Genomic DNA, 12,912 nt, shown 5'->3' on the forward strand with positions numbered 1-12,912 from the left:
AAGTGCCTGATTCACATCAGGGGCTTCCCAGTTACAGCCTCAGGCAAACCTCTTTTCAGTATTAATGTCCCAAAGGCTTAGAGCATGCCTCAGCAGCCTCCATGGATAGGGTGAAATTATGTTTCATCCATGGAGTAACAAAGGCACCACTAATCTCTGAATGCAAATGCAACCTTCAGGGTCTTGTGACGCGATCTGGTACTGATTCTGGATCAGCTAAGCATCAAGGCTGGATTTTCTCATCACTGGCTCCATAGAGTGGAAAGTACGCCTTGTCAGTCCTTCTCACACACACCTCATCCTGTTCATTCATTCCTCCATCATTGCTTAGCAACAAACAACTCTTTTTCCTAGGGAAAAAGAGGAAGAAAAACTGGAGCTCTGTACAGTGGTCAATTTAATGCAAACTAGATAGTTCCCTCACACTTGCAGAACTGATGCTTCTACCACTCTTGCCAATCTCGTCACTCGTCCCTTGACTGAGAAATGCAAACACAGCTTTGTTCTGGCCTAGCTTTTTCCCTCAAAAGACAGGCAACTAAAAGCAGGTTCCTCAGATTTCTGCTTTTGATGCTGTGGGGAGTGCTTGCCAGAGTCCAGGATCAGCTTCTTCAGCAGGTCACTAGGAAAGGGAAGCAAATATAACAGGGTCCTTTAGGATGCTGGTTCCCTGCTGCCACATGGAAGAGTCCTGGCTGTCATTCATGCCCTGAAAGGATCTGACAGCTTGAGAGCAGCTGGTAATTTGTCAATGAACCTACACCACCTCTCATTGCTGGGTGCTGATCCTAGCTTAGCTGGTGGTTTGGACTTGACTACTATCCCAAAAGTATAGTTGCTGCAGCTGCATGGTTATGCCAGGTGTTTCTCCATTGCCTTTTCCATAGATATCCTTAAATTGAGAGGCTTCCTTTTTTATCTTGTCCTCCTAGTGAGTAATGAGGACCACCCATCCTGAGATATCACTAGAAAACATGTTAAATGTCTTTTATACAAACTCAACTTGTTGAGATACTTTGCCCTTTCCTCTCAAACATATGGTGATAGTTACCTATGTGTCCATCATCTTTAGATTAATTCACTGTGTGTTGCTGACAAGGAAGAAAGGAGATGCCACTTCACTATGGAGATTCCCGTTTGAGTGTACCAGCCAGCTTCTTCAATGAGTCAAAATTTCTGAGACTACTTTACTCCTATGATCCCCAAACTTCACCGATTCTCTTTCACTTCCACAGCATATTCAAAACCTTGGTGCTAATTTCAAAGGTCTCTGATAAATCAAAATTTAGTTATAGCTACAGAATTTCTATTTGAGAGTCAACAAGACTTTCAGAGATCCTGAAACTAAGAAAGCAGAAGACATATTTCAGGAAAAATTGAAATAAACTATTTCCAGATGAAATAGTTCAAATGTTGAAAAAAATTATAGAAGAAAGTATTTATTGAAATAGAGTACCACTTTCTTATACGAAAATATGATAATATAATATTCTTTCCTATTGTAATCAATTTGTGAATAATGCTTTTGGCAAGTAGAAGCATTTAGAACTAGGAAATAATAATTCATTGATAAGTTTGTTGCATGTAGTCCTGCAGACAAATTTTAATGATTGAATGTTTATGAATCTATTTAAATTTTAGCCAGCCTGTGATTGATTTCAGTATGACAAGAATGCTATGCAGCAATTAGAGAGCACACAGCTTAAACTTGGAACCATCTGATGGACAAGAATTGCTGAATTTGTGTACTTTTTATGGACTCCTACTGTTTGTTAAACTCTACAGGGATTTCATTCTTATTTTTAATTCCTTAGTAATTATCAATGCCTTCTTAACCTTGTGCAGCAGGAGATATCATCTAGCTCTTAAAACTTTTCAGGCATATTCTTTAACCTAATATGAAAATATTTCAATATTGAGTGAGAGCCAAACACTTTTACTCCAGAGATAAGAAATCACATAAGAACAGGCCTCTCATTTGATTGTTTTTAACTTCTCCCAATAATCCAAAAGTCTATAAATACAAGCAGGTAATGTTAATACTCCCAGCAGAGCTGGAAGTTTAAAGCCATATCTGGATCTTATCAGTTTTACTTCTTTGTAGAAAAGTCATTACTGTCTCTAGTTCTGTTATGAAATCTTGCCAGTGATATTGCCATGTATAGCATAACTTTTTAGGAATTCAATCCTTTTACAATAGATGTCAGTGTAAAGATTCAGAGTAGCTGTAGAACTGAAAGTAAAATCCTAGTGGAGTTATTGTAAATATTTTTTTAAAGAAATATAAAGTAATTCAAAACATGTTTCAGTAAGTTTTAAAGCACAAAATTCCTTTATAGGTAGACCACAAACTGTTATATATAAATTACTACAGTACTTTTAATATTTAAAAATGAACATTTTAAAACATGTTATCATTCTTGATTTAGAGGATTTTACATTATAAAAATGGAGGAGGCAGGGAGGAGAGACAGCATTTTTTAATTACATCCTGTGCAGTTAGATGCAAAGTTGTAGCCTATACTTAAAAATTTGTCTCCTTACTGCTTTAAAAATTATACTTTAAAGTGTAATTCACAATGAAAGACACTATGGAAAAGTTGCTGCTTCTTTCTGAGTGTTTCATATAAAATCAAATTTTAATCGATGGTATTTACAATACGTGAGCATTTGAGGCAAGCTGGGCTGAGTTCATAGACTAGTGGCAATATGTGAAATTGCATTAGAGATAGGTTGAGGTGAGTATCTTTGTTCCATCCCTTTCCTTTAATCCAAAACTTCAGTTTATAAGGTTCCCCTAGTCAAGAAATTGTACAAAAATCCAGAATGAATGTTCATACCCACATACCGGAATGTAACAGAGTACGAAATATATTTTGCCTTAAGAGATTATAGTAAAAATAAAAATAATCACTTTGGGACTATTTCTGTAGGAAAAAGTTTCCAAATATTTTCAGAGCTGATGAGAATAAAAAACAAGCTGACCTTAACATTCAATGATCTTTGAATTAGTTTTCTAATGACAACAGACATTTCTTTGTTTTACTGCACTAAAGTTTTTATTGTTGTTAAGCTTAATATACCTTGTTGTTATTGTGGAACTTAGTGTATTCTAAGATGAATCCTGCCTAATTAGAAATTACACGCTCAGTTTATGAAAAACTTTTTCCAGGAAGCTTGATCATATATCCTCTGACCATCAGGCTATAACAACAGTACCAGTTTACAAGGAAGGTTAAAAAAAATTTCGTCACCTATTTGCATCCAGGTACCAGACCACATGAAGAAATGCAGCCCTTTTCTATTATTTGGCTTCACTCAGGTTGAGAAACAAGCTCTTCAACACAATGAAGAAGGATATTTTCGTTAGCTCAGGCAGCAATATTTCTACCAAGAAAAAATGAGTTCAGTCCAGTGCTATTTGCATAATGAGATCCCTTCGTAGCGTTAGACAGAGTTTTCAGTCATCTTCAGCCGTGGTCAGTAAAGCAGGATAGCAGTAAGATACCACTGGAGTTAATGCTTTTGAATAAATGCAATATCCCAGTTGCCTTTTCTTAGAATGTGTCTTCCCTTATGAGCCCGAGATGCATCCATTTATGAGAAAATAAAGTGAGTTAACGCCATCCAAAGAGCAATTTATCTGAGAAAGCCGTATTCCATGTTTTCTATCTCCTGCACAAATAACATGCAGATAAGTCTATTCAAGACTAAGCCAGGTACAGTTACCCCATTAGGAACACGTTAAACGTGATCCACATCATTTCTGAAAACACACTGCTGGCACTAATTCTCATGAGATATGCTTCATTTTTGGCAGCTGATCACTGTGGAAAGAAATGCTTTATTCAAATACCAGGACCATTAAAAATACAGCCATTTTGAGAGGAAAGTCAGAAAACAAGGTGCATGATAGGAAAATGAAAAATCACAAGTAAATAAAAACAATGGATAAATTGAAGTAAAAATTTTAATTTAGAAGAGTCAAAATGGTTTGAAAAAGTTTCCTCTTCACCTTCTTTATTATTGAAAATAATAGCTGCCAGCCAAGTTGATGAAATGAGTTATGCAGAAGATAGATAGATAGATAGCAGTTCTAGCTCTGTCTTCAATGAATACTGAATGCAGTGAGGCGGACTTCATTAACAGCTCTGCTGACCTTTGTTCATTTGATGTAAATAGCGATTTATAGTATTAGAAAAATGTAGCTAAATTGCCCCAAGCCATATGACAGCTCAGTGTGTTTGTCTTGTAGCAGTCTCCCTTATTTCTGAATCCCAGAAGGAATTTAGATAGAAGAATGAAAAAATAATAACCAGGACAAGTGAATTTATAAACTTAGTAAATACTGGAAATGAGCAGGGGAGAAAAGTATTTTTAAAGGATAAGAACGTTTCACTTAGGAGTGGAGTAAAAACAACCGTTTTCTTATATGTTTTTAATAAGCCTAGAGACCTAGGAATAGAGTCTAAGTATGTCCTATGAAGAGGGCTTTTTATATTTCCCAAATATATGCTATTTCAGAGATTCCCCAATTACTTTCGGGAGGCATCGCTGTATGAGATGCATTCAGTCAGTATAAAACCTACTAAAAATAAATAGAAATCTTCCTATAATAATTTTCCACAATATGCTATTCAGCTATGTCCTGTATTGAATCTAGAAAAAGAAACACAAGACATCGTGAATATGCACTATGTACTCTGAAGATATCAGTGTATAGCTAAGCACAGGCAGACATCCAAGGTTCCTATTACTGTGGCTGCTTACCTCGAATGGTCTTGGCCGCTGTGAAAAATCCTGTCCTATAAATGGACATAGGCTACATTCATGCAGGGGAATTAAACACCTCTTTAGCAGTCTAAAAGCAACGTTTAAACACTAATGGCATTCACAAAAGTTCTCTTACCCAGGGCAAACAACTGAGCTGTTTCCATGCCAGACACTAGAATAGTGTGCGCCTGTCCGAGAGTGGACATTGCTGGGTTGTGCAGTGTTATGTAGTGCCTATTCTGTGGTCAATATCGTCTGAAGGAAAAAGGAGGGGAAGGGATAGATGTGAATTTGATGAATATTAAAAATAAGACACTTAATGCGGTCAGTGACCGAAGTTTGATTAAACCTCTCGTAGGGCATTAGTCCTTTGTAAAAATTAGCATTATCTTAAGGAGAAAGAATAGCAGAAGCTTAAGGCTTAAAAAAAAAAAAAAAAAAAGTACTGAAACTTCTGCATATCCTTTGAATGCGGCTAGTGATAATTGTATATAATACATATATAATGTATATACATACAAATAACCATATTTTAATTTCAAATTGTTTTGCTGTTATTGTAAAGTAAAATTTTTAGGATTATTCTGTGAGAAAATTAAGACTCCATGAACAAGGTATCTTAAAAACCACACCCTCTATTTCCAACATGAGAAAAAGATACAGTGTGCCCTTTCACTACCTGTGATTGGCAGGTGAACATCTGGTGTTAAAGCCCAATGTACTACAAGCACAGCTTGAAGTTTACTGCTCTTTTAATTGAAGATGTGGATCACAGCAACATCTTCTCTCTTCAGAAAAAGTTGTTACAGCTGAGCTAGTGCAGTGAAGTGTTAGGTGATGTTTCTTACTCTCAAAACAATATAAATCCTGAAAAAAAAAGAGGATTTAAACACTAAGAAAATGACATAATAAGGATAGAGCCTCTTTTTCTAACTTAATTGCCTTAAAATCTTTGGAAGATAGAATAGAAATCAGTAAAGGTGATTAATGGGTGGCAAAGGACTGTCACCCTACTGCAATAATATTTTCTCATGTGGTTCACCTTGAGTTCCAGCCACTTGGAAGGTGTAAATCAGTTTTCTAAATCACCTTACCAGATGTTGTACCGATACTTTATGTTTTTTGTGATTATCAACTGATAAAGAATGTCTTAGAGAAAGTCTCTTGAAATATGACAGCAACAGTCTTTTACCATATTAAAGTTTTTAAGCTGAGGTTAAACATTTTTCTAAAAGCTTCTCAAAGATTATGAGCCTGATGCAATTGCTTGCAATAAACAGGTGGCCTGACTAGACGTTCCAAAGGTCCCTTCTATGAATTTCTCTTTTACATATATCATTCTCTAGTGTCCTTATTAAAAAAAAAAAAAAGGATTAGGAGGAAGTGATTCTGAATTAGCATTATACTTGGGAGTAAGGTATGAATTTCGGGCATATGAGAAAGTGATGAAAAGTACTGACCCAGACATTGAAATCCAAACTCATAAGTTGCCAGTCATGTCTCAGTTTTCTCAGTTCAGCTTTTATTGCTTGTCAGTATAATGAGGGGAAATTTGAAAAAAATGATGGATTTTAACCTTTTATTCAATCTTTCTCCCTTTTCTTTTTTTAAAGTCATGAAAAAAACATGGAAATTTAACACCCCCTTTCTCGCTTGCCTCAGAAAGTTAATTCTTTTCAATATCATCTTTTTGGCTTTATTTGTATATGAAAAAACATGAGTGCACATGTAGGGAAGCTAACATCATTTGAAGATTTTCTTTCCTGGTTAGTAGAGGCAGCCAAGCACTTCATTCTCATATTATATTAAATGCAACCGTATTGTTAGTACTTAAATTTTTAATATAAAAAAAAAAATAAAGAGAGAGCAGTTTGTAATATATTTGTTAACTTACCTTTTGGGGCGTGTAAGGTTAAAATTAAATCAAAAAATACTATCTATTCAACATAAATAGTATATAACTTCATCTACAAAAAGTCCTTGAAGAAGGAGTATAGAAATGTTCTGGTGAATGCATTTCAATTTTAGGTGATAATACCAGGAGGAAGTATATTTTCTCCCATGCCTGTTGACTCAGGATAAAACTGCTAAAAATGATCATTATCAGCCTTTAAAGTTGTGCTATAAATGATATCTGTAGTAAGCTATACATATGGACTTGAATGATCTCAGACTGATTTCTCCAAGTCCTTCTGCACTGATTGCTCATCTACTTGGATATCAGACAACTAATGAAAAAACATTGATTTAAATCTAGAACATCAATTGTAGCTGACATGCAGAAATTCTTACCAAAGTTCTCATACACGTAGTTCAGGAATGCTCAAACTCAAGCAGCAAATATATGCTAAATGAAAATTTCTTATCATTATGTAGTACTCTGCATAGTACTGTCTTAGCTTGGACCGTGTGCATTTCACACGCTACTCTCTTTGGTGCCACAGATTTGAGCTGGAATCCTAGAGAAAAATTCTCATGAGAATCCCAATTTCTTTTAGTTTCATTAAGCTTAAAATATTTCAATAACACTTTTTTTCTATTTATTTCTTCTACCTTATTTTAACTTTCATATTGGATCTAGTGAAGCAATTTAGTAGAGACGAACATACAATTACATACAAAAGAACAACTTTTTAAACTACTTTCCAGAAATCTAATAGTTCTTCGTCATCCTGATTGTTCCCTGGACGCCTGAAGGCTTCCTGGTATCTTTGGCTGAGAGGCAAAGGCTTTGGACTGGCAACTCCACAAGTGCTTGGTTACTTCAGCTAAAGCAACAGCAAAACCAGAAATCAGGAGGGAGAAAATAAACCTCAAAGAGAATAAGTCATTGGTTTCCAGGTATCAGAATTTAACATGCTCAACAGATGCCTGTCACATAACCAAGTGCTCACTTGCTCGGAGTAGAAACAATTCATCAGCTGTGATGTGGAGCTGTGCCTTTATGTACATACATGTGAATTCTTTTCCTGCATCCATAAAAACAGGTTGGAGTCAAATGGTAGAAGAGGAGATAGATCCTAATAGCTCATAGAAAGTTAACAATACAAATTCTCTTTGTGCAAACCAGCTATCCTGTGACTACTAACACTGTGGTGCAAGATGGAAGTTTTGAAAATCTCAAAAATGAAAAGTTGAGAATTGAGAGATAATGAGAAGTAAGAATGCCAAACATTATTTCCTTAGATTCTTTCTAAAAGCTTGATCTCTTTCAAGCATTTCACCAAATCAGAACAAAAAAGCATTTTCTTTTAACATATACATTGGTAGGACAATAGACTTGAACTTTTATCTCAGATTTCAGAAGTGTTCTAAATACAAGGTTATGAGTTACCCTTTGGTATAGTAATTATGAAATTTCTAGAGCCTTTCCAACCTTTATAACATACTTACTATTCATTGAGACCGAGAGCAGTGAGAAGAAATCTTTTGCTAGTCTAGCAATTACAATGCTCGCCTAGACAACTGAACATCTGATGCTCATTTCTTCTCCAGTCAACGCTTTATTACTTACGCAAAGTGATTTAACATCACCTGGAACTCCTCTTTTTTGAAATAGCTTGTAAATGGGTCTTTGCGGCACTTACCTGGGAAATGCCCAGGTTCAACCCATTCAGACAGAAGAAGGAATCACACTCGAGTGTTCTTTCATTTTTGTTATTTCTTACAAGGATCAATGACAGGAAACATTAAACTATTGAATAAAACAAACCAAAAACATTTCTACGGAGGATACTGCAATAAACCTTCCAAAAGATGTTTTAAATTGCTCAGTTGTGTAGAACAGAGAAAGCAAAGAAAGAAAAAAGTAATTCAGTGTAGAATTAAAGAAATTTTTGATACAAAATTAAATTAATACTGTTTAGTTCTTAATAAATATAATTATGTTGACAAATGAGGAAAAGGCTAGATAACAGCAGATTAACCAGCAGAGAAATAAAGTTTTGTAATATTTGGTGTAACTATTTTGGGGATGTAAATGGCTAAATACTGTAAAGTAAATGCCTGCAAGTAACAGACACCTCTGTCAATGACACAGGTTGATATAGTCAGTGATACAGGAGGTATTTTTCAGTCCTGAGACTCTGGGGGTTGTTTGTTTTCCTCGTATCTGAACTAGTTTATAAAGCTATTTAAAAATACAGGGCATTCAGATCTTTGCACTCAATTAGATTTTTCCCAGCACACACTGAAATAGAAACCACATCTTGGAGCCTAAAAGCATTTTATTTACCTTTATTTAATTTTTCAGCAGGCATTAGTGTGTATATGTTATCATTTTCATACAGTTAACGTTCTGACGTACTCTATCAGCTATGTATTATAAATCATGTAAATTACTTGGAAGGTAGTAACACTGAAACGATTTGATTGGTACTTGTAGAACGCAAGCAGTAATTTTATTTGAAAAAATAGTGAAAGATTATTTCTTGCACAAGAGGACAGAAGATACTGTGTTATAAAGTTATCAAATTGCTATAGATTTTTGCAGTCCTAGATAGTACAGATATCTATATCGATACTTGTGTATATATCAGTTGTGCATCTACTGCTCTGAAAAGAGATAATCATGGCCCTGTTATTGTTTCACAATAACTCATCAGAAGTTAAGGTCAGCAGAGCTCACACATATGACATTTACAAATAAGTTTATTTTACTTCATATGATTTTACTTTTCCTTAGACTTCCTGCAACTCATATATTCTTCCTTTTCAATTGCTGAAGATAATTTAATAATTCTGTCTTTAAAACAAAGAACTATTATTGCTCAAAAGCCAAAGAATTGCTTTGGCAGCCTTAAAGCAGGATGAAGCATGGATGAAGAAGTTCATCTAAAAATTTTACTGTGGGAATCCAGATTATTTTCTAAATTTCATTTTGTGAGACGTGCAAGACTAAAAGGTGCGCTAAAACTTGTGTGAAATGTGATTAATGACTAATTATTCTGATGTCCAGTATTACTCTTTTTACCTCATACAATAACAAAGGACAGTTCATTGGAAATCTTCACAGCACCCCCTAGAAATGTTTGTGTGTGGAATAAACACACAGACAAATCCATTGAAACCCAGACTTTCATATGTGTGTAAACTGATTCTAAAAATTAACTCACGGATTTTTTGTATACCAAAATACTCACAGAAGATGCCTATATGATGACCCTTCATTTATAAAGCTGGCAGGTTCCTATCAGACCAAGAGATTCTTTAAGAGAATATGAGAAAAAAGAATAATAAGAAATAATAAAAAAGACTATTGTTTACAGCCTCTAAATATTTCACCAAGACACAGCAATGTTGCCAAAATAATGTATCATAAATCAAGACTTCTTTCTCTGTGTACAGTATTTCCATTTGCAGAATGCCTGAGATACTTAAAATGAATGGAACATGTGCACTGAAGCTCCAAATGAGAATAGTTCCGTTGCAAAAAGTCACTTGCAGACTCATACCCAGGAAATTCACATTCATAGAAAACCCGTACATGACCGATCTTGTACTGAATTCATGTGTTAGTTTTCATCTGTGCCTTTTGCTACCAGAAAATTTCTGTTGTTGGCTTGTTCCTACTGTTTGCCTTAAACGGAATCCTTAAGTAAAGTCAGACCTTCAGCAATGGAAACATGTCAAAGCACCTCACGTGTAGGACAACCTTGACAGTGCTTCTTAAAATTGTTTGACACCACAAATGCATGCATGATTACGCAAAGGCAATGCCACACTTCAGAACTTACCTCAAATCTTTTCAGCAGTGTTTTTCCAAGTCATGTGGAAGGTCATCTGCCATGCTTTTCCTTTGTAACTCCTTTCAGTGACTAACTCGATTTGGACAATGTTCTCAGCATCTTCCAAGATGGTCATAGTGCCTTTACTTGCAGATATCTGAAATCATGATACTGAAGAATTCCAACACTGCATAAAAGATATAGCCATGAGATTTGTTTTTGTTACCTCAAAGTCTCAAAATGTTCTGTTTTTTCATTATGGTGAGTCATAAGCTCATGATTGTTCTTGTTGCTCACCTTTTTGTCAAGAGCAAAGAAACCCATCATTTTTAGCTACCTCATCATTTCTCACCCTTTTTCTGTTAGGTGGTTTCACCTAATTTTATTCATTGTTATTCCACTGCCACTGAAACACTGTGTTTCTTGTATGTGATTCCACCGAGATTCTATGGAGATTTATACATTATAAAGCTTCTCTTGTGAGTTCAAAGAAATGACTTTCTTATAATTATTTGAATAATTCTTCTTCCTGTTGTGTTTTTTTTTTCATATCTTTAGGCACAGTATGTAAACATGCTCATAGTCTTCTCTAGTGGATGATCATCTCTGCATGACTCTATCACACATGGTATTTTGTTGTTGAAGCATCTATCAAAAAACCTTCCTATTCTTTCTTGTTCTTTAAACTTCCAAATTAATTATTTTAAATTTTATTCAAATACATTATACTCTGTCCCCATGATCCTGAACATAATCTATGACCTCTTGAATGATCGAGAAGTTAAGAGATAATTACTCTTTCCAGAAAAGGTCCAGAGCCTGCGTGTTTTCAGTGCAACACAATTTTTGCATACTAATAGGAGCTGTTGTATGCCTATTATTATGGATATAATGATGGGAGACATAGTGGATAAGGACAGCAGCGACAGGGATTTTTTTTGTACTGAACACGCATAAACAGGTAGTGGTGCTTATTAGAAAGGAAAATGACAACAAAATGGCCTAAATCTCAAAAGCTGATTATGGAATTTCTCTGTTTGGAGAACTACATACATGCCCTCTGATAAAATACAAGGTTGTTTGCATTATTAAAGAACTATTCTGAAGTAATAATTACTATGTGAGCAACTTTCACATAAACTACAAAGCAATTTATCACTGACTTTGTAGAAGCTGTTAAGTTACAAATAAAAAGTGGGAGGCAAGTGAAGAGACAGATGGTGTGGTTATCACTTAAAAAAATAAAATTTCTGCTCCTAGTAAGAGCATCTAATTTAAAAACGAAAATCAAAAATCCTACCAGAGCCAGTAAACAGTAAACTAAGGCAAAGAACTGTGGGAGTTATGGCACTCAGCATCCCCAAAATAAGTGTCCTACATATGGCAAAGTCTGAAGTTCTGCAACACAGAGGGAGATTCTGCAGAATTGTGCAAAGCAAATAGACTGCACATAGTCACAGAAATTTAAGTTAAGGCTGCAGCTACAGCAGCAGCAGAGCTACCTATAGACCGATGTCCAGTGACAACGTTGAAAATAAAAGGAGAGACTGTCTTACAGGTAAACTTCAGATAGGAATCGAATATTTCTATCTAAAGATGTTACCATAAACACCAAGTATAAACCCAAGGGGAAAAAAAGAACAACCAAAACAGCAATAAAAGTCCAGAAATGCAACTATCAACATTTGGCTTAATTTATCTTTAGAACAGTCAGCCTAGGGAGGTGGTGCAGCCTAATTATTTGGAACTGGACAAAGTACTAGGCAACGTAATACACAGGAAAGCAATTGTGTTGAGTAAGAGAGAAATGTATGATCTAATACATATTTCCATTCTTATTTTCCACTTTTTATGCCTCAAAGATAACGGAAACTTTTTCTCTTTTTCTTTTTTTCCTTTTAGTACAGCATTTGGAGTGAAATCTCTGTAAACTCTATTATTTCTATTAGAAGAGAATGAGAAGCAATTTCTACTTTTCTCTTTCTATCCTACTAGTAGTGGGCTCTATTGTGGTTATTACTTTGCAAGCTCAGGACGCAGCCACTATCTCTAAGACCAAGGCAATTGGGAACAAGGTGGAATTACTCCAGCTACATAAGTTTTCATACGACTGTGACTTCTGCTTTCTCCCTTGTATACAGGGCAAGGGAAAGAATGGTGTAAAGGAGACTCCATAACCACAGTTGTGGCGACTGCAGGACACACTAAAGTCAGGAACTGAGAACAGAATTATTCTGGAGCAGGAGGTTAGAGAGAAGGACAGGTTGAGACAGGGCCAAAATGTTGAACTCTGTGGAAATTTTAAAATGTTCTGCCTAGAGGGCATACTATCGAGGCTGCTAATTACAGTTTCACCTCAAACTATGCCAAGGACAAGCAAAAAGTCTTAGTCACTGCTCCCTGCAGTCCCTAC

This window comes from Struthio camelus, chromosome 2 (assembly GCF_040807025.1).
Source record: "Struthio camelus isolate bStrCam1 chromosome 2, bStrCam1.hap1, whole genome shotgun sequence".
In the NCBI taxonomy this organism is placed as follows: Eukaryota; Metazoa; Chordata; class Aves; order Struthioniformes; family Struthionidae; genus Struthio; species Struthio camelus.